General features: G+C 41.4%; 1 pseudogene; it reads left to right on the top strand.

Moving 5' to 3' along the window:
• Positions 1–15878, top strand: part of LOC106587460 (synaptotagmin-9-like) — a 54631-nt pseudogene extending 38753 nt beyond the window's left edge.
• The last annotated feature ends 7833 nt before the right edge of the window (positions 15879–23711 follow it).

The raw sequence follows: 23711 nt of genomic DNA, 5'->3' as shown, positions 1-23711 counted from the left end.
GTCTTCAGTGATTGCATTGATTGACCAGCACCTTTCTCAGTGTGTAAGTGTGTGAGCTACAGTAGCTGTGATGATCCTGTCTGTTTTTCATGTCGTATGGAACTGGCATTTATCAGAGCTCTGCCCTCCCATTGATTATAAAATACGATTCATATTATTCCAGAGAGGTCAATGCTGAATCAATGACGCATAGCTGATGAAGAGAACACCCTCACACACACTGGCATATGACATTTGTCACAGATGATTTAACACCCACTCAGAGCATTCCTGTACACACAGGTTTGCGATAAAGTCACAAAGCAAGGACAGCATGCAAATGTTGACAGCATGCATAATAATAATTCATGAGCTGGTTATTCTGTCCTCTGTGTTGGGGTTCAGGTGATTCTGTACATTTAATAGTGATACAAGTCTTTGTAGTTTGTCTGAACAGCGACCATTTTGACTTTCATGAGTTTGGAACACAGGTGACCTGACTCTAGGTGACTCATTATTCCTTCAGGATGACTGTGTTAGAGCCCTGTGCGCTGTTGCCTGGAGAATAATAGGGATAACTAATGAACTGTCCTTCCCTTCAACCCATATCAATGGAACTCAAAGGCACCCCTGGTGGTGGTCAATCCTACTCTGGCCCTGGCTGTCGACTTTTGTTCCAGCCAATGTGGCTGGTTGGATAGTGTAAGTCAGGGCTGGCCAGCCCTACTCCTGCGAACATACATAGAGGGTGTGCAGACTTTTTTCCCAGCACTGATTCAACCAATGCCCTGCTGATTGGTAGAACCCTGTGTTAGTGCTGGGCTACATTCAAATAGAGATTTTTTATTGAGGCCCTGGGGTTTTGGATGTAATGGTTGGGCTTCAGAGTGTACTCAGTGGTAATTATCTGAATGCAGGCCCTCTGCTGCCTTGTTAACATCAGCCGTCCTCTCCTGTCCCCTCTCCTACTCTGCTCTCTCTCTTCACTGCTCTACTCTCCTCTCCCCTCTCCTCATCTGCTCTCTCTCTCTCTCGTCACTGCTCTACTCACCTCTTCCCTCCACTGCTATCTTCTTGTCTCACATAATTGGTTGTCTAACATATTGACCACGTGTGTGCGTGTGTCTGACTGTCTCACTGTGGTTTAATTGGATGCTCTGTGACACAACTGAACCCTACCTCCATCCCCTCACCTCCTCTTCCTCCTCTCTCTCACCTCCCTCCTCTCCTCAGCTCTGCCTCCTCCACCTCCACCTCACCTGTCTGTTAATCAGGCAATTGGTTCTCTCTCTCTCTGGGTGATGACAGTGAAATTCCGCTGTACCCACCATCTCTGATGAGCTCTACTGTAACCATGAATACTAATGTTCGACTAAATAATAATATGAATACATTCTTATAAAAAACAGTTCTACCTGGAACCAAAAAAGGGTTCTAACTGGAATCCCAAAATATTATTTTTCTAAGAGTGTACAGTGGGACACAATGAGGGTGGTAGTAGGCTTGGCAGAGAAATACAAGTATATAGTGGAGGGCAGACTCAGTGTAGGTAGTAATTAATAAATGGTTACTCATATTGAGTCTTTGATAAGTTAAATTAAACTTTAAAATATCTTTGCCACTTTGATCCAGCCATTATTTAGGAAGATTACCTAAATAATGTGCCAGTGAGGGGTTGTCTGGTAACATGGGTCATTAGCTCTGAGTGTATCTATATTTGGGAAGGACAAAAATATCAGTCTCAAGCCTATGGCATTTAATTTGACAGCAGGCACATGATTGAGAGCAGTGGTATTTGGATGTATGTGTGTGTGCATGTGTGTGTGTGCGTTTGTGTGCGGGAGTGTGAGTGTGCATGTATGTGCCACATGTGCTTCGGTGCATGTTTATGTTTGCATACACATAGCAGGATGGAGGGCTTAATTTCAGAGGGGAGTGACCTACATCTCGGCTGTCAGTGAGAGAGAGGCAGCTTTGACAGGTTGACACAGAGATGGTGATGGCACCCATTAATCACTAGAGCCTGTCTAGGGCTGGACCGGGCCTCCCACTAAGTCTGGAGCCCCAGCTACAACAGGGAACAGCCCTACCCAAGACCAAGACCAAGAAATCATACATCCCTCATGACTAAGACCAGGAGGTTTCCTGACCATGTAACCTGACCAGGAAAAACTCTAGGCCTAGTTATATCCTGTAAGTTATACATTTATAGTTTTTCTCTTTATATTTTATTTTCACAATGATATTACAATTGGATTGCAATAGTCTTGTTTGTGTTGAGCTGCCTGTGGTTAGCGATCCTTAGCCTGAGGACACATGAAGCTCTCTGGAACAGTTCAAAACCTAAACCAAACCACATGATATCTGTCTAAGATGCTCTGTCAAGCTAAGGACCCTGGGAGTAAACACCTCCATCTGCAACTGGATCCTGGACTTCCTGACTGGCGCCCCCAGGTGGTAAGGGTAGGTAACAACACATCCGCCACTCTGATCCTCAACACGGGGGCCCCTCTGGGGTGCGTGCTCAGTCCCCTCCTGTACTCCCTGTTAACTCATGACTGCATGGTCAGGCACGACTCCAAGACCATCATTAAGTTTGCCGATGACACAACAGTGGTAGGCCTGATCACCGACAAGGATGAGACAGCCTATAGGGAGGAGGTCAGAGACATGGTCGTGTGGTGCCAGGACAACAACCTCTCCCTCAACATGATCAAGACAAAGGAGATGATTGTGGACTACAAGAAAAGGAGCACGCCCCCATTCTCATCAACGGGGCTGTAGTGGAACAGGTTGAGAGCTTCAAGTTCCTTGGTGTCCACATCACCAACAAACTATCATGGTCCAAACACACTAAGACAGTTGTGAAGAGGGCACGACAAAGCCTATTCCCCCTCAGGAGACTGAAAAGGTTTGGCATGGGTCCTCAGATCCTCAAAAGGTTCTACAGCTGCACCATCGAGAGCTTCCTGACTGTTTGCATCACTGCCTGGTATGGCCTCCGACCGCAAAACACTACAGAGGGTAGTGTGTACAGCCCAGTACATCACTGGGGCCAAGCTTTCTGCCATCCAGGACCTCTATATCAGGCGGTTTCAGAGGAAGGCCCTAAAAATTGTCAAAGACTCCAGCCACCCTAGTCATAGACTGTTTTCTCTGCTACCCCACGGCAAGCGGTACCAGAGTGCCAAGTCTTGGTCCAAAAGGCTTCTTAACAGCTTCTACCCCCAAGCCATAAGACTCCTGAACAGCTAATCAAAGGGCTACCCAGAACCCTCTTTTACGCTGCTGCTACTCTCTGTTTATAATCTATGCATAGTCATTTCAACTCTACCTACATGTATATACTACCTCAATTACCTCAACTAACCAGTGCCCCCGCACATTGACTCTGTACCGGTACACCCCCTGTATATAGCCTCGCTTGTTATTTTACTGCTGCTGTTTAATTATTTGTTACTTTTATTTTCTATTTTCAATTTTTTCATTATCTATTTTTTACTTAACACTTATTTGTATTATTTTCTATCTTAATTAACTTCTTAAAGCATTGTTGGTTAAGGGCTTGTAACTAAGAATTTCACTGTAAGCTCTACACGTGTTGTATTTGGCGCATGTGACATAAAACATTTCATTTTATTTTATTTGAGAACAGTTCACAGACCCAGCCCAGTGAAATGGCTTTCTCTTGACTTTCATAAGCAAGCACATGGCCCCAAACACAACAATTTACTGCAAATGACAACCCGCTCACACAGTCTAGCTACAGTATATTATGTACACTTGGGTTAACCGCTCACCGTGTACTGTGACATGAATACACATATCGGAGGAGGTTGTTAGGGTCTTGAAGGTAAAACTGTTGTGGATGATGAGGGGGCTTGAACCAGAGACCCTCCAGTTATAAGTAACGCATTACCTCCAAAGCTATCATGTAGCCAGTCAGAGTCTGGACCCAGTGAAAAAGGTCAGAGCACACTTATATTAGCACAGATCAGAAGAAACAAAGAAACCTGACAGGACTACTCTCTAGTGTCTATAACACTCTGTGTCCACCCAATATATTCTATCTTCCCTCTCTCTGAACCACTACTCAAGGGGAAAAGAGAAAGAACAAAAAACAGAGTGAGATGAAGGGTGAGACAGTATGAAACAACCCCGCTGAAGCGTTACTGAGAAAGAGGGAGGAGTGTGTCTCATAGAGCTGACAAGATCATTCATCTCTCCCTTCTTTCACAACCTGAGGCAATCAGATCCAAATCTCCTCACATAGCTGACAGAATCAAATAGGCGAATCCTCACTGACCAGCTGTATCAGTGCTTGGCATGATGGGGAAGATATACATGGGGACGGAATGTTATTCTTTACAACATGCCAGTTGCACTGAAATATCACAATTATTGTAAGATAACAACACGCCTCAATTACTTTGGAAATGTAGCAGTTTCTCTGAAATGGAACAGTTATTGTAAGATAGCAACTTGCCTTGAATGACAAAATAACTCCTCATCCCTTTCATCATTAGCTAGACACAGTTGTATTGTACAGTTGTATTGTTCAATGTTATTTTCACAGCCTTTCGGATCTGTTGTAAGTTGCTGTTATGTTTGCCAGCTGCGCGTTAACTATGAATATGTGTAGACATAGTGTGTGTTACTACTGCACTCTGATACCACTGCACACCAAACATAGACGAAGTCGATGACAGTCATGGCTCCCGAAATAGGAGAGCAGTGATGTTGTTCAAATGACATTCCAGAAAACGTCAGAGAAACAGTGAAAGTACAGTTTTATTTGTAGGTTGGCCTATTTCGAGTACGTCAAACAACACATCGTTGGTTGGTGGATATAAAGTCTAAGATCTTTGATAGGCTGATGAAGATTTTGTGCCAGGATATAATCAGTGCCACCTATTGAGGTTAGCATAGGGCTAATGTGTGCCATATTATCTGATGGGACCAGCTGCAACTTACCGTTCTGTAATGTGCAAGTAAATCGACAATTTTAATTGGCTGATACGCATTTTGTGCCGGAGAACCTGTTTATATTTAAATGGTTCCTTGTGGTCGCAAGTTGCACCCTGTGTGTTTGCACTTATGTGATGAGCATTGCTATTGTGATTTTCTAACAGTGAAAAAAGTAATTTTCACAAATCCATCTTTCTTGGAGGAATAGCCTTGTGGTTGCCATTTAAAGACCATCCAAGGTGGTTGTGGGGAACGTGACCTGTTATTTGTGTTGTTGTAGATGAGTGGCCCCCATTAACTCCCATATGATGGTGGGTAGCGTGATGTGTCTGTCTGCCTGACAACCAATCAGAGGGAAGGATTCCTGATGGAGGTCGATAAGAGTGACTGACAGAAAGCTGGAGCAGAGATGGGGTAGGAGGGAGATTCAGGGTTACATCTGACCTCTGCTTATAGTTTGAGTACACAAATTGTTACTCGAACAGCGTCCTGTGGGATACATTTATTATGTTCATATTGATCTGTTACCCCGGATATTAAGTTTACCTGGGATTTTAAAGCAAAGTAATTCGAAATGCATTGCTTGTTGTGTGGCCTTAGTGGCATTTCTGCCCATTTCTATTCTCTGTCTTGGGACCAGCCCAGTTTGACAGGGATGATTGAAGACTGTAGAGGAAAACCGTAACAGAGACTGTGAAGTCATCTGGATGTATTCCTGTGTCTTCCTCTCACTGGTTTTCCTCATCAAGCAATGTGAACATGGGAGGCTGGTGGGAGGAGCTGTAGGAGGACAGGCTCATTGTAATGGTTGGAATGGAATATGGAACGGAGTCCAACCTGGTTTCATTATGTTTGATAGCATTCCATTCCAGCCAGTATAATAAGTCCGTCCTCTTATAGCCCCTCCCACCAGCCTCTTCTAAATGTGAAACATCCTGTATTTTATGCTTTGGCACATTCACTCTTCCTTATTCCCTCCTTCAGGTTCTCTACAATCCTTTGGGGGTTGTCTCAACCAAGTCTGGCCTTCTGTTGTTTGCCAATGGATAGTTTTACATTTTAGTCATTGAGCAGACACTTATCCAGAGCAATTTGGGTTAAGGGACAGATTTTTCACCTGGTCGGCTCAGGGATTTGAACCAGCAACCTTTCAGTTCCTGGCCCAATGCTCTTAAGCGCTAGGCTACCTGCCGCCCCGCACGCACATACATGCACGCGGACAGGAATGTGCACACACATGCACACAGACACACACAAACACGCACACTCACACACACACATACACACACACACTCATACACACACACGAACACACACACAAAACCAATATCCGCTTAGTTGAAGTATAACTGATTGTTAGTCCCGCGGGAGAGCAGCCCTGCTAGTCATAGAGGGGTGTTTGCTTATCTGCTGCAATATTGGCCATTTGTCAAAATCACGGCACAGCATAGGCTTCTATTGATGGTGAATGCAGAGTCATTGTTATAAATGAAACAGAGACAGCTTCCCTGTATAACTGACTGGGTGCTATTTTAGGTTTGTGCTCCTCTGCTCAGGGAAGATGCAGCACCAAGGAGGCAGCAGCATTGTCACATTGTAATGATTTAGAGCTATGAGCACACAATAAGAAGACGTCTCTGACAAACACAGGATCCAGTACATTTGTTGTTTGTCTCTAGTGTGAAGGGCCTATACAGTTCAATGGAAGTGCAGCTATATTCCACATCTGTGCTGAGGCCATGACCATAGAAGTAATCCTTTTATATGTAAGACTGTAGGACTTACTTAGCTTCTCCTAGGCAGAGTAGTAGCTACTGTAAGTAGATTATGTTACCTGAAACCATGGCTATTTCTTTGATCATTAGCATTAGCAGTGTATTGTCTGTACTAGGCTGTACTTTAGCTGGGCTGTGTAAAGCCAGTGAGATTTGGGGCTGTGAGGCGACGTGATGACCAGAGACTCTCAGTAGAGCACAGTTGTCACCTTCTCCTACATCCGCTGTTGCCTCCTACACCTACTGTTACCCCCTTCCCACCCATGCCCTCTTAAAATGCAATTTCCTGCTGGCGAAGGCCCTACGGGGGGTCCCCGGGTGCCTGGGACACGGATCTAACCCTTCTCATCCTGCTTGCACCCCTGAGCAACCCGATAGGAAGACAATTAGGGAGAGGCGTGTAAATGTCACAGGACGCAGGGACCTCATCATGGAACACCGCAGGGGGTTATGGGAGAAAACAAACGCCCCCCCCTCGGGCAAGGTAGACGGCAGAGAGAGACCTGCAGAACGCACTGCTATTAACAGTCTGAGGGGCATTCTGTTTGTGTTCACTAATCTAGTTTGGGAAGGAGAAAGTAACTGTAAAAAAAATGTTTCCGAGTTTTTTGATGGAGTGCAAGGCTGCATACGCATCAAGATGCCTTAGGAATGCCTAGTGGTATTCATTAGTGGGACTACAGTACTATATACAGTGGTTCCTCCTTTAAATGTTGCGAGCTTAGACCGCGGGACTTAGAGGTAATTTGTGGTTTAGTACGGTACCCTGCGTCACCACTTCATTGCTTCAGACCAGCGCAAGGGGGAGTTAGAGCACTGATTATGCTTTTGGGTCCTACTGTGTCTCCAACTGACAATGAATGGGCGACATAAACCTAAATAGAAAGTGATAATTGTGCACGACTTCAGTATTACTTACTAAAACTATTGTTACACTAAGGTTTTTTTTATTTTATTTTGTTAGGATTATTTTGCTCTTACTGTAGTACTGTGTGCCACTCCCGACTGGTCATGTTGTACAGCACCTGAGTGGCGCAGCGGTCTAAGACACTGTGTTGCTACAGATGCTGGTTCAATACCTGAGGTGGCCTTGACTGGGAAACCCATGAGATGACTGTAGGTTTTTGTTAAGTCTCCCTCGAAAAACAGAAATAAATCATTCTAAATAACAAACTGGCTTTATTTACAAATTAGTAATAATGTCAAGCCCCATGTTCAAGAATGGCCTTTTTCTCGCTCATTTTACATTATTTGAAAATGAAATAATCTCCAAAATATTGTTATTTTTTAAACAAAGCGATTATTATTATTATTATTATTAATTTAGAATTATATAAAATCCTGTTGGATATTCTCACAATATATATATATATATATATATATATATATATATATATATATATATATATATATATATATATATATATATATATATATATATATATATATATATATATTATTAACCCTGTTATTAGCAGTACAATATCATGGCTCCCAAGAGGCGCACAATGGGACTGCCTTGCAGTTCTCCAGCTGTATCTACTGAAAGAGTGCAAGGTTCAAGGCACGAGGGCAGGGGGCACGGGATGGGCCGCAGAGCCGCACACAGAAGTCCGACCTAGCCCATGGGGAAGGGAGGAGGAAGGGGGAGGGGGTGTACCCCCACCCCGCCACACTGGCAACACTTTAAGGGGCATTGCACTTATAATGGCGCTGACTAGGGAAACGTTCTCACAGTTCTGTTCTTAGTACCAGTCTGCAGGTTCACACTAAAATGATGTAACTAATAATGGCATCTTTATGCTTTCATTAATAAAAGAATTATAAAAATACTCTTTCAAAAGGCCGATGTTTAGTTAGTTGGATAGTTGGATCCATAACGAATTACTATGGGAATAAATATCACTGAATTACAGAAATATCCTCCAATCCTCCAATCCTCTATATGTAATTATTGGCGGAGAGTCACGTCATATTTTTCAATTTACTGTAGGCCTACCATAGGCGACATGAGTCTCACTAGTGTTGAGTAATGTGCTGTTAAAAGTTTATTTATATAAAGAGTATATTGAAGTTAAATGCAATCGCCTACAACTATTTTAGCACCGTTTTGCGCTGCTCTGAGACAAGCATGGAGACTGGTCTTGATAAATCAATGAGATTTTTATTTTCACTGAATCTCCGTTTAGGTATTTGACTAGAATTAGAAAATGAGGGTGTAGAAATGTTATACTCTTACTGTATCCTTCATTTAACTAGGCAAGTCAGTTAAGAAAATATTCGTACTTACAAGGACAGCCTACTTCTTCCTCCCTGTCGGGGAATTGAACCCCAGTGTCCCGCGTGCCCGCAGGACACTGCATTTTTTAGTTAAATATCCCAGAACAGTACTCCCGACCGTCCGTTGTACAGCTAATGGAAACCCAGAGGGTTTTTCGTTTTCTTTGGAATAGAAACACCATAATATTAATCAAATTAATCCCAAACTCTAAAAGTAATTGGAAAGGTAGATACAAATTATTTGTGACGTGGTTACAATAAAGAATGTAAACAAGATGTAAACAATATGCTGTGTTTTTATTTACAGTCGTGATGGACAGCTGGTGGCATTTTGAAAACAGGTTTTCAAACACTTGTAGCACGATTAGCAGGACAATAGACTCTTAATAGCCCGGCTACTGTAGGTGTGAACATCCCCCTACCTGCAATGTATTCGATGCTTAAGTACTCTGAAGTGTTACATTTCTAACTCAAAACAGCAGTACAGTAATTCTTCATCAACATCTTTATGCTTTAGTTAATAAAAGAATGATAAAAATACTCTTTCAAAATGCTGATGTTTATTTAGTTATGGATCCATAACGAATTACTATGGGAATAAATATCACTGAATGACAGAAATATTGGAACAAAGTTGTTTAATGAAGGTAAACAAATTGTTGCTTACTGAATACTCTTTCAAACACGTTGTACAGTACCATTATGGCTATTAGCAGGGCTATATTTTGTGTAAGTTCGGTAACGTTTTTATGAAACCTTTTATTGGGTTAATCAATTAAAATCTTGCATAGAAAGTTATTGCTCTCCCATTAAAATGTTCCAGTGGAATTCTCAGTGTGTAAGAGAAGATCACCAGGAGGAGATCTCACCAACTCTACGGAGTTATTTTCAGAACAGGGTGATAATTGAGCTGTTGCTTTTTACAGCCGAACACAAGTCTTCTCTCTCGGGTAGCATCAATGTTTATTATTGGAAATATGAGAGGGTGTTTTCCAGACCAGTGACTGGGAAGGGTTTCAGATAAATCTATCCTGACATCTTTGCTACTACACCGTTACCTGTGAGTGAATGTTTTTATTTTTTATTTCACCTTTATGAGTTAGTGATGATACTTATGAGGACATGTCAGTGATGAGTTCTCCTATAAATTAACAGCATATTAGTTATAAAGAGAGTGAGGGAATTTGCCATTGTTAATCTCATAAGAAAAAGCTCTTCCTACCCGTCACTGAAACTAACTAGAGAGTTGCCATGATGGGGTTTTTGGTCAACATGTTGGCTCAAGTCCTTGTAAAATCCCAAGGCAATGGTTTGAGCTTGTTGTGATAGCGTTCTATTCCATCCTTATTCTAATGATATTGAGGGTAAGAACGATAAGTATCTTGTCCTTGACCAATCCTGACCGTATGTTGATTATTTTGAGATTATTTATTTAGTGGTTGATATAGTGGTGTTGTGTTTCCACCCTGCAGGATACAGTGGTTGATATTGTTGTATTGTGTTTCCACCCTGCAGGATACAGCGGTTGATAGTGTTGTACTGTGTTTCCACCCTGTAGGATACAGTGGTTGATATTGTTATGTTGTGTGCTTCCACCCTGCAGGATACAGTGGTTGATAGTGTTGTACTGTGCTTCCACCCTGCAGGATACAGTGGTTGATAGTGTCGTGTTTCCACCCTGGACACAGTGGTTGATATTGTGGTGTTGTGTTGTGTTTCCACCCTGCAGGATAATGTGGTTGATATTGTGGTGTTGTGTTGTGTTTCCACCCTGCAGGATAATGTGGTTGATAGTGTTGTACTGTGCTTCCATCCTGCAGGATACAGTGGTTGATAGTGTCGTGTTTCCACCCTGGACACAGTGGTTGATATTGTGGTGTTGTGTTGTGTTTCCACCCTGCAGGATAATGTGGTTGATATTGTGGTGTTGTATTGAGTTTTCCACCCTGCAGGATAATGTGGTTGATATTGTGGTGTTGTGTTGTGTTTCCACCCTGCAGGATAATGTGGTTGATATTGTGGTGTTGTATTGTGTTTCCACCCTGCAGGATAATGTGGTTGATATTGTGGTGTTGCATTGTGTTTCCACCCTGCAGGATAATGTGGACCTGGGAGATCTGATGTTCTCTCTGTGCTACCTGCCCACTGCTGGCAGACTGACCATCACCATGATCAAGGCCAGGAACCTTAAGGCCATGGACATCACTGGGGCATCAGGTAGAAGTCAACACTACCTCACACCATAACAACACTACCACAAAAGCACATAATATCTCACTGTGTATTTCTATTCAGCACTTTAACACTGTGTTTCTATTCAATACTACCTAACATCAACATATGCTGTATATAACAAAAATAGCACAGCGGACTCTTTCTCAGTCTCTATGTCTCGGTCTCGGTCGGTCTCAGTCGGTCTCAGTCTCTTCCTCTCTCTCTCTCTCTCTCTCTCTCTCTCTCTCTCTCTCTCTCTCTCTCTCTCTCTCTCTCTCTCTCTCTCTCTCTCTCTCTCTCTCTCTCTCTCTCTCTCTCTCTCTAGACCCGTATGTGAAGGTCTCTCTAATGTGTGACGGTCGGAGATTAAAGAAGAGGAAGACCTCCACTAAGAGGAACACTCTGAACCCTGTCTACAATGAAGCCATAGTCTTTGATGTCCCCCCAGAGAACATTGACCAGATCGGCCTTATGATCGCCGTCATGGACTATGACCGGTGAGTAAATGGGCGTTAACTCAGAGATCCAGTTGTTGTTAACTCAGTGACTCAGTAGCTTTTAACTCAGTAGCTTTTAACTCAGTGACTCCATAGCTTTTAACTCAGTGATTCAGTAGCTTTTAACTCAGTAGCTTTTAACTCAGTGACTCAGTAGCTTTTAACTCAGTAGCTTTTAACTCAGTGACTCAGTAGTTTTTAAATTGTGGTTCTTATGCAGTATATATCTTTGTGCTACTTGTCAGTCTATCAGGCTTCTTATAGCCCTTTGAGAGAGTAGATACCTCCAGTCAAGACAATACTTATTCAGAATTGATGCAAGACCTATAGAGGGTTAAAAAGCTTTCAATGCCGATGGGAGTGAAATAGAGAAGGTTACGTTACTCCAGGGCCTCCTATCTTGTGGGTAGCAGTCCAACATCTTCTCGTCTTTATCTTCCTTCTATTCTTTCTCTTATCAATTCTCATTTTAGTACCGCTATGTTTTTCCACCATGACAAATGTATCATCATTACTGTGAAGGCAGACATATTCACACGATCACCTAGCTTTGCAACACCCACCCGTAGCACGCGCTACAGCAGGTATATTTCACTGGTCATCCCCAAATCCAACACCTGCTTTGGCCGCCTTTCCTTCCAGTTCTCTGCTGCCAATGACTGGAACGAATTGCAAAAATCACTGAAGCTGGAGACTTATTTCTCCCTCTCTAACTATAACCATCAGCTGTCAGAGCAGCTTACCAATCACTGTACCTGCACACAGCCAATCTGTAAAAAGCACACCCAACTACCTCATCCCCATATTGTTATTTATCTTTTTGTTCTTTTGCACCCCAGTATCTCTACTTGCACATCATCATCTGCACATCTATCACTCCAGTGTTAATGCTAAATTGTAGTTATTTCACCTCTATTTATTGCCTTACCTCCCTAATCTTGTACATTTGCACACACTATACATAGATTTTTCTATTGTGTTATTGACTGTACATTTGTTTATGTGTAATTCTGCTTTATCTTGGCCAGGTCGCAGTTGTAAATGAGAACTTGTTCTCAACTGGCCTACCTGGTTAAATAAAGGTGAAATAAAAAAAAATGTTAAAAAATCATGAGTGTTCTGTCACACCGTTATTGAAAAGATACTCTCATTCTGTCACATCATTTAGTTCTGTCACACCTTTCATACAGACGCAATATGAATGTTCTTTCCTGAGATTTCACATCCCATCATACATTTTGGTTGATGCCCTATTTTTCACTGAATTCACACATTTTCAATTAGTCATGTGATTCACTTTTAGATCCACACAGGGTTACTGTAATGTTACTTTAATGTTCTATCTAAAGTTAGGAATAAACTTGTAGGTTTATCTTACTACCCAAATAAATGTTAAGTTTAGTTAGAGACAGTACTCCTTCATCTCCCGTCCAAAGGCAGGAGTAATGAAGGCCTCTGTGTGTTTCCCTATCCAGTGTAGGCCATAATGAGGTCATCGGGGTGTGTAAAGTGGGCAACGATGCAGAGCACCTGGGCCGAGACCACTGGAGCGAAATGCTGTCGTACCCACGAAAACCCATCGCCCACTGGCACCCGCTCATAGAGGTAAAGCCAGTGTTCGTTTGTGTGTGTGTGTGTGTGTGCCCACATATGTGTATTTGTTTCCAAGTGCAACATTTTCAAGGTTTGTCTCAGCTGAAATAGGTTTGTATTGCATATTGTCAAAATGACTCAAATACCCGACATCTTGAAGTTGACTAGTTTGACCTATGTCTGGTGGTTTCAGATTTCAGACGGTAGAGTGTCGTTACCTGCCACAGAAACTCATTCATCAAAATTATCCTACTCTTTTCTAAGGCCTCATTCTTCTCAGTAATCAATACCCTAAGAGGCTCTCAACCTCTCTACCTCCCAGCGCAAAAAATCCTCCATTGTTAAAAACAACCACAGCTGAGAATTTCCAAGGCTTTCAGCGAGTAGAACTACCTTGATTTTTTGTTGTTGTTGTTGAGCCAAATCTACTAAGGAAAAATACAATTAAAATCAGACTTTCATGTGTACAGGTGGTCAATGGTAGTTACTTCCCAAGCATGGCAGCAAGAATACTGTTTCTTCTGAAGAAAAATCTAGGCCTTTCTACATTTCATGTATACATTGGATTGTATAAGATGTTGCTATGTACAAGTTAGCTGAACAACGGTATACATACAATAGCTGACATTAATTGGAAAGATATAATAACACATCTATTTTTATTATTATTATGGCGGATAAATTGAGTGAAGAGGAGTGTTGAGGAGTTGAAGGAGAGAGTTTGTGACCTGTGCACTCAGCCTTGCGTAATGGCTTTATTGTGTTGGCATCAAAGGAGACGGTCTTCCTTTAGAACACAGCTGAGTGAACCACCAAGGTTTAGAGAGGGAATGAGGGAGAGAAAGAGAGAATGAGACAGACAGATAGGGAGAGACATACTGCAGATAAAGTGAAAGAGACAGTACGAGAGCAAGAAAAGAGATAGACAGACAGACAGAGCAGGATTTGAGAAAAGGAACAATTAAGCGGACTATTGTGTTTGCTTCAGGGTTACTTACTTAGTTAGTTACATTATGTGACTATGCTTTGAAATCCTAATTTGAGCCCCCAGGAAAGCACATCTATTATTTAGCAGTCTGCCTCACCAGCCATTTGAATCAATGTTGTTCTGCCTTCACAAGACCCTCCCCCCAAAAATCACATATTCAAAACACGCCCGGGACGCAAAAGGACTTCAAACGTAACTATGTTTATTTGTGTTTGTTTGCTCAGTAACTCATCACTCTCTCCCTCACTCTCTTTCTGTAATGGCTTCTGTCTTTTTGCTTTTTAGCCAGCAAACAAAACAATTACTTGCAAGAAGAACTGACCCTTTCACTGGAAAATAGATCTGACCTCGATGAGATGAAAAGAGAGGAAGACGTTTTTCTGCTTGCTTAACTAACCGATTCTGAGCGGCTAGATTTCTGCAAGCGAAATAATCAATCAAGTGCTTTCATGTTGAAGTGCTGGGAGTTTGAGAGAATCTCTGCTTTCACTACGGGTGTTTTAGAGAGTAGTTCTGTTTGGCAGTCCTCTAAGGAGGATTCAGAGGCAATGAAGATTATTTCAAAAACAGATTTTAGTTTGGCACAGCTTGTTGCTTATCACCTACAATTAGTGAGAGAGTCTTGAATTTGTGAGCTCTTATTAATGTCTTTATGTCACAACTGCTACTATTAAGCTTTAACTAAAGTGCAGTGAACTTCACCTACTAACAGAACTCACAACTTAATCGGTTTATCAAAGTAGCAGATTTGGTCAATACCCTGACCCGAAATGATCTGTTATCTTCATCCCCTTTACAGAATGTCTCTAAGACTACTAATCTACATGTACACAGCTATCTTTATTGGAGGTTTATCTCTCTCATCTCTCTCTCTCTCTCCCACAGTACCAAGGCACCACAGGCGGGAGCCAGGCAGGGTCCTGTAATTCCCTGAAGACTCCTCCGTCTCCGTAAGCTTAACCGTCTGGTCCCTCCCAGAATATGACCACAAGGAGAAGAGCCAGGCGGCCCAGCCCAACCATAGGAGCACCATCCTGCTGAGTGGTCGACATACTGTTATACGTCACGACCGTGTGCGGTCGATCTTATGGTTGTCAGAGACCAATTATTGTCTGCTCTGTGTCTCTGGGACAGGACGTTTGCATGGGGAGTTGGATTGATTCAGTTGCATGTTGAGTGACCACATAATATGGTTGTTTTCTTTTTATTCAGTTCCAAAAAGAAAATTGATGACAAAAACAACCAGGAGGTTTTAACAGTTTGCTCTAAGCCTGAGTTTGAAGTAACCGTTTTTTACATTAGTCTTGCTCTACCTGTTTTTAATGGGGTGTGTCTGTATTGCACAGTGTACTTAAAAACAACCAGTCGAATTGACATACATATTTCATTTGGAAACGGTGCATGAGGTCATGGTTTTTGGTGGAATATCTTCTCCTCAGTTTCTTTCGGTTTCTGTTCTTGGAATAGAATGTTTTGTCGGATGATCACATGACATGTGCAGTGGCTATTCATTTCTTAGACTTAGTACCTGTACGTAAAAATGTCCTTTCAAATGTTATCAATAAATATTTATTAATAAAAACACAGCTGGATGGTCAATGTTAATATTCCTCACCTGTTGCTATGACAACCGCAGATTATCGTGAGGCGATAAAAGGCAAGTGTAAAACTAGATGGTAATGAAAACCAACATGCCTAATCTGATCATGTAAATTAATACAATTATTGTGTGTAATTGGGGGACGGTGATTCTATTAAGTTATTACAGTAAGCTAAATGTCCAAATAAAATAGGTAAAGGCACAAACTGAGTGACTGTGAAATACTGTAGAGAGAGGGGGAGAGACGACCAAGAACAGAGAGAAGGGGTATCAAGAGATAGTCATATGACATTTAAAAAAAAATAAACAGCGAAATGTGTGTGTGTGTGTGTGTGTGTGTGTGTGTGTGTGTGTGTGTGTGTGTGTGTGTGTGTGTGTGTGTGTGTGTGTGTGTGTGTGTGTGTGTGTGTGTGTGTGTGTGTGTGTGTCTAAGTGTTTTCTGAGAGATGGAGATGGGGTCTAGTCATTTGTTTTGTACCTTGTCGATGATCCGTTGTTTATTTTTGCATATTACAATTCCAATAAATGAGATTGCAGCCGAGTGGATAACCATGACAGGAAGAAACGCCTGTATTTGTGAGAAGGTTACTAATGAATCCACATAGAAACCAATCCCAAATGAACATCTGCTCGGAACATTCACAGATGATTTATCAATATGGTTTAGAATAATCTGGATACATGCCTAGTTGCTAACTACTGTTTCACTTTGTCAGCTGGGTTCAGCCAGTAATACTGTGTGGCTATGCATACCTCTTGGGGATACATGTACTTGTACATTTGAGGCTCTGACAGAATATTGACTCCACTGTTTCCTTCAGTGTCAAACAGGCTCGTCAGTTTTAGAGCAAGCTGATTGGCTATCGAACCATTAGCTCCTTATTGCGTAGGCTGCATGTTCTGGGGCTAAATTGGTCCACCGTCGCTCTCCATGGATTAGCTGCCTCCAGTGATGATGAGCTGTGATTTGTCACTGTCAGAGAGGGTGTTTTCAATTAGACATGCCTGCCCCTCACAAAGTGCCATCAGAGTCTGATGGAGTTGTACCTACTCCATATGCTGTTCTCAGGTCAATTTAGCATGTTCCTCCAAATAGTAAAGTTAGGGATTAGGAGGGTAAACTGATCCTAGATCTGTGCCTGCTACCCGCAGCACTAGAAGTGTGGTGTTCTAATCTAATCAATTGTACCTCGTGTATTGAGCCAGTTTATCAGATATACTGTAGATCAGAAGAGTTCTACCGTGACTGTCTTTTGAATATCCATGTTTCATTATCTGATGCTTTTAGTGATTAATGACTTTATATATTGAACTCTACCTGAATGATGGCTGCCATTGTATTGACTTTAGTCATGGGAATTACGTAACGTCTGTTGTACTATGGACTTTTACCATTTCTGGAAATCACTCTTATGGCTACTGTGAAGGTTAACCACATTTACCAGCAGGACTTCATAGCTCCATACACATCTATAACAAGCCAACATTGTGTACGTTTTGAATATGACAAGATAGAACACTAGGAACTGGAGCCATCTATTTATTTTTTAGCTGAGCATGTCATCAGCAGTGGTGGAATGTATTTGAGTAAAAATCATTTAAATTACTACTTAAATATTTTTGACAACTTTTCCTTGGCTACATTCCTAAAGAAAATAATGTTATTTTTACTCCATACATTTTCCCTGACACCCAAAATACTCATTACACCCAAAATACAGTGCTCAGCAGGACAGGAAAATGATCCAATTCACTCACTTATCTAGAGAACATCACTGGTCATCCCTACTGCCTATGATCTGGTAGACTCACTAAACATACAGTACATGCTTTGTTTGTTAATTATGTCTGAGTGTTGGAGTGTGCCCTGGCTATCCGTAAATAAAATAAAAAACTAGAAAATGGTGCCGTCTGGTTTGCTTAATATAATGAATTTTAAATGATTTATACTTTTACTTTTGATACTTAGGTATATTTTAGCAATTACATTTACTTTTGGTACTTAAGTATATTTAAAACCAAATACTTTTAGAATTTTACTGAAGTAGTATTTTCTGTGTGACTTTCACTTTTACTTAACCTGTCTGGGCCAGTGGGACGCTTGCGTCCCACCCTAATCAACAGCCAGTGGAATCCCGTCGTGCTAAATGCAAAACCTCATAAATGCTATAACTTCAATTTCTCAAACATATGACTATTTTACACCGTTTTATAGATACACCTCTCCTGAATCGAACCACGTTGTCCGATTTCAAAAAGGCTTTACAGCAAAAGCAAAACATTAGATTATGTCAGCAGAGTACACAGCCAGAAATAATCACACAGCCATTTTCAAAGCAACTAGCATGCATCACAAATACCCAAAACACAGCTAAATGCAGCACTAACCTTTGACAACCGTCATCAGATGACACTCCTAGGACATCATGTTACACAACACATGCATTTTTTGTTCGATAAAGTTCATATTTATATATAAAAACAGCATTTTACATCGGCGCATGACGTTCAGAAAATCTTTTCCCTCAAATGCTTCCGATGATCAGCGCTACAATTTACAAAATTACTATTCGAAAACATTGTTAAAATGTAATATTGTCATTCAAAGACTTATAGATTAACATGTCTTGAATGCCATCTCTTTGCCAGATTTAAAAATAACTTTACTGGGAAATCACACTTTGCAATAAATGACATGGTATGCCCAGAAAAGAAGTCTATGTTGGAGCCATCTTGGAACGATCAACCATCAAAAATGCTATTGTAAATAATCCCTTACCTTTGATTATCTTTATCAGAAGGCACTTCTAGGAATCCCAGGTCCATAACAAATGTAGTTTTGTTCAAAAAAGTTAATAATTTATGTCCCAATAGTGTTAGCGCGCTCCGAAGGCTAGTGAAAATGTACCGTGTGCGTCTGACTTGTCGTCAGGAATGAGCAAAAAAAATATATTTAAGTTCGTTCAAACATGTCAAACGTTGTATAACATAAATCTTTAGGGGCTTTTTCAACCAGGGCTTCAATAATATTCCATTGGGATGGTTGCATTGTCTTTCAAAACGTTTCGAAAAGGGAGAGTACCCATGGGCGCCAACGTCACAATGGTAATGGCCCATCCCCTGTGACCAAGGTAAACATCCTCTCTTTCAGTCAATTTTGATGGTAGGAGGTGGTAGGAGGCTCAAACCACTTTGTAAAGACTGGGGACATCTAAATGAATCGCAAGCCCCTGTGTGTTTCAATGGCAAATGTTTGAAGTGATATCCACACATCAGATTTCAGTTTCCTGTCAGGATTTGTCTCAGGGTTTTGACTGCCATATGAGTTCTGTTATACTCACAGACACCATTCAAACAGTTTTAGAAACTTTAGGGTGTTTTCTATCCAAATCAAACAATTATATGCATATTCTAGTTACTGGGCAGGAGTAGTAACCAGATTAAATCGGGTACGTTTTTTTATCTGGCTGTGCAAATACTGCCCCCTAGCCCTAACAGGTTTTAAGTCATTTTCTATTAAGGTATCTTTACTTTTAGTATGACAACTGGGTACTTTTTCCACCACTGGTCATCAGCCAATACATTCTCCCCCTGCATATGGGACACTTAGAAGATGACGCGTGACACCATTTAGATGATGATGATGATGCAATGCTCGCTATAAACAGGGCAATTTCCCCTTTCTGTGTAACCTACAGGATGCTTTGGAAATAGAATTAGGAATTAGAACTCTAGAATGGTTATGAACCTTCTTATGACGGTCTAAAGGGTCAGCCATTTTGGTCAGGGAGGTGGTCAAACATGATTTGCCAGTGCTGTGATAAGATAGTGTAAAACAATGAATTTGAAGATTATCTGCATTGTATGTTTGTTAGCTATAGCCAGACAGTTTTATAGCAATGATTTCACACATTTTTCAAATTATATGCCAATATGCCAACATCCCATTTAAACAAAGCAGTCAATCCACAGCTATGCACTGGCTGAAATCAGTTGATGATAGGATTTAGACAAGTTGTAAATGCAACAAGTACTGATATTGTATAATATAATAACAAACACAGTGTTCCAATACATTTTTATTTTGTTACATTTATGGTCTGTTTACATATATTGTTGAGGCTATTTATACCGGAAATTGGTATAAACAGTATTTATAATTATACAACAATATTCTGGAGTTCCAACTGCCCTATCCCATTTGGCCAGTCTGAGATATGGCTTTTTCTTTGCAATTCTGCCTAGAAAGCCAGCATCCCGTAGTCACCTCCTTACTGTTGAAGTTGAAACGGGTGTTTTGTGGGTACTATTTAACGAAGCTGCCAGTTGAGGATCTGTTTCTCAAACTAGACACTCTAATGTACTTGTCCTCTTGCTCAGTTGTGCACCGGGGTCTCCCACTCCTCTTTCTATTGTGGTTAGAGCCAGTTTACGCTGTTCTGTGAAGGGATTAGTACACAGCGTTGTACGAGATCTTCAGTTTCTTGGCAATTTCTCGCATGGAATAGCTTTAATTTCTCAGAACAAGAATAGACTGACGAGTTTCAGAAGAAAGTGCTTTGTTTCTGGCCCTTTTGAGCCTGTAATCGAACCCACAAATGCTGATGCTCCAGATACTCAACTAGTCTAAAGAGGCCAGTTTTATTGCTTCTTTCACCAGGGCAACAGTTTTCAGCTGTGCTAACATAATTGCAAAAGGGTTTTCTAATGATCAATTAGCCTTTTAAAATGATAAACTTGGATTAGCTAACACAACGTGCCATTGGATCACAGGAGTGATGGTTGCTGATAATGTTCCTCTGTACGCCTATGTAGATATTCCATAAATAATCAGCCGTTTCCAGCTACAATAGTCATCTACAGCATTAACAATGGTGACACTGAATTTCTGATCAATTTGATGTTATTTTAATGGACAAAAATATTAGCTTTTCTTTCAAAAAGAAGGACATTTCTTAGTGACCCCAAACTTTTGAATGGTACTGTATATGTTCATATTCTTATTCCATCCCTTTAGATTTGTATGTTTCGGGTAGTTGTTGGGGAATTGTTAGATATTACTTGTTAGATATTACTGCACTGACGGAACTAGAGGTACAAGCATTTCGCTACACTCACATTAACATCCTGTAACCAAGTGTATGTGACCAATAAAATTTCATTCAATTTGATTTAATTTATATAACACAATTTCTGATATTTGTTATGCCTTTTATTTTCTTGCAGAAGTAAAAACAGGAAATGCCTCACCGATGCCTCTACTGCCATTCATTCTAATTAGACTGGTTTGGATTTCTCCCTGATGAAAATGGCTGCCATTATCCCCCCATTCTATAACTTTGAGGGATTATGTTATAGCCCCTTTAGTAATTTAATAGGATCTCTATGGAGTTGACCGCCAGATGACAGGGGCAGACAAACTGTCTTTCTCTCTCTCTCTCTTTGTGTGTGTGTGTGTGTGTGTGTGTGTGTGTGTGTGTGTGTGTGTGTGTGTGTGTGTGTGTGTGTGTGTGTGTGTGTGTGTGTGTGTGTGTGTTGCATGTTGTATGGAGAGAGCACCACTTTCCTCCACACAAAACATTAATAAATTAGAGTACCATCGTTGTAGTGTTGCATCTCGTTGTATGATGCCACATTCTTTACACCAGCTCTGCTGTCTGAGCACCTCCATGAACTCTACCACTGTCCTGTCCACCACAGATTAAGATTTTTACATGGCCATTTGGGGCTTCTTCACGCTCCACCTGCCACAGTGATGATATCTCTGTTATCTCATCCCAGCTAGGGAGGCCAATGGAAATGTATTTTTTCTTCCATGATTTTTACTGTATCATTATATCAAGGCAAGACATTGCCTTTTACTTCAGGTCTAACATCCCATGGGGTATAAAACACACCATCTCATGGTCTTACTGCTTTAACAAAGCTCGTCAATACTGCTCCTTCACAGGTCATTAACATACGGCTTTTACACAGCCATACACTATGCTGTATAGCACATAACACTGCTAAGCAGGGCATTGTCATAGACCACCATAAAGAGAGAGCGTGTATCACCTCTACCACTAGTGCTGTCAACAGACAGAGACTGGTGCTACTGCACTGTAGAATATCCTCTTCCATATCTGCTCCCCATTACATTCAGCTAGCTGCAGTCTGTTTCTTTTCTATTGTCCATGATCCCTCTCTTCTCCTCTGTTTAGCATATAGCATCACTCAGGCTGTTGGTTAGAGTTGCTGTGATGTAGATAAGGCCTCTCATCCCTGACTGATATAAACCAGGCCGTTAGCTAGCTACGCTGCTGTTGGATGTTGCCGTGCTACAGATGAATAATTTAGTTACCATTAGTATGCGCAGTGTCACAGGTCTCTCTGAGCGCCTTTATGACAGCCAGCCTGCTGTCGCCTCTCGTCTGGTTAACAACCATGACCCATGGTCCCGCAGTCCACCTACACCAACCATTACTGTATGACAATAGGGTGTGTGAGTGTGACGTGTCTCTGTCTGTCTGTCTGTCTGTCTGTCTGTCTGTCTGTCTGTCTGTCTGTCTGTCTGTCTGTCTGTCTGTCTGTCTGTCTGTCTGTCTGTCTGTCTGTCTGTCTGTCTGTCTGTCTGTCTGTCTGTCTGTCTGTCTGTCTGTCTGTCTGTCTGTCTGTCTGTCTGTCTGTCTGTCTGTCTGTCTGTCTGTCTGTCTGTCTGTCTGTCTGTCTGTGTGTGTGTGTGTGTTTGTGCGTGCATACCTGCAAACCTATCGTTAGTGGTCTGAGTGAAGTGCATATACTACTGCGATCCATCCAGGTGCCTTCAGAGGTGTTAGCCTATCATGTTGTGTGAGCTTTTATCACTAATCGCCTCAGAGGATGACACATAGAGTAATTATCAGGCTGACATGTAGCACTTAAAAGCTGACACTAACAGACGCTGAGCCAGGGAGGCTTGCTATGTCTTACACTACATGTGGTGGTGATCTGCTTTTAATAGTGCAGACATAGAGGAGGTATGAATAGACGTGTTGCCATGACTCTTGCCCACTGGGCCACATGTATTCACTGAGTCGACACGGACTACAACAAGCATGTTTTCACTGAGTCGACTCTTGGACTACAACAAGCATTTATTCTGATTGCCAACAGTAGTAGTCTGTTGAATGTGGCACTTGATAATCAACTGTATAATCATACTCATTGTGGAGTGATTGACCTGTGCTCAGCCACCCTCTCCTTGCAACATGATGCAGGCAAATGAGGAGAAAATAAACTGCTGCAATAGGGTGAAGGCAGAGGTTGAAAATGAGTACAGGCAGAGAGAGAGAGAGAGAGAGAGAGGTATAGAGAAGGAAAGAGAGAGAGAGAGACATACAGTTGAAAGGATCTTAACTTGAGCCAGTTTGCTACAGCAGGAAAATAATTATGCAGCAAGAGGAAATGTGAATTATTATGTGGATTATAATTAAGTAAGATTCTTTGTAGGGGTTGATACATTGTTTATTTGGGAAAATCAAGTCTGACATTTTAAAATGGAAATTACAAACTTACAAAGCCTTTTGTAATACAATACAACTTTGAATTTCTTGTTCTGCAGTACAAATCTTAGAAACAAAAGAGTGATCAAATTAAGATCCTTCATCTGTAGACAGACAGACATACAGGCAGACTAGGTCTATAGAAATAGGCTGTTCCAGTGTTTTGGGTGGATATGCGGATAGGTAACTAACCTGATGATGTCACAATGCCCCTTTACCAGGGATGGAGCACTAGTTATTATAAGGGAACATTATGAGGTAACATGTTGCCACGGAAACACACTTATGTCATAA

This window comes from Salmo salar, chromosome ssa26 (genome assembly GCF_905237065.1).
Source record: "Salmo salar chromosome ssa26, Ssal_v3.1, whole genome shotgun sequence".
In the NCBI taxonomy this organism is placed as follows: domain Eukaryota; kingdom Metazoa; phylum Chordata; class Actinopteri; order Salmoniformes; family Salmonidae; genus Salmo; species Salmo salar.
The sequence above is the reverse complement of the archived record's forward strand: the minus strand, read 5'-3'. Positions and strand labels throughout refer to the sequence as shown.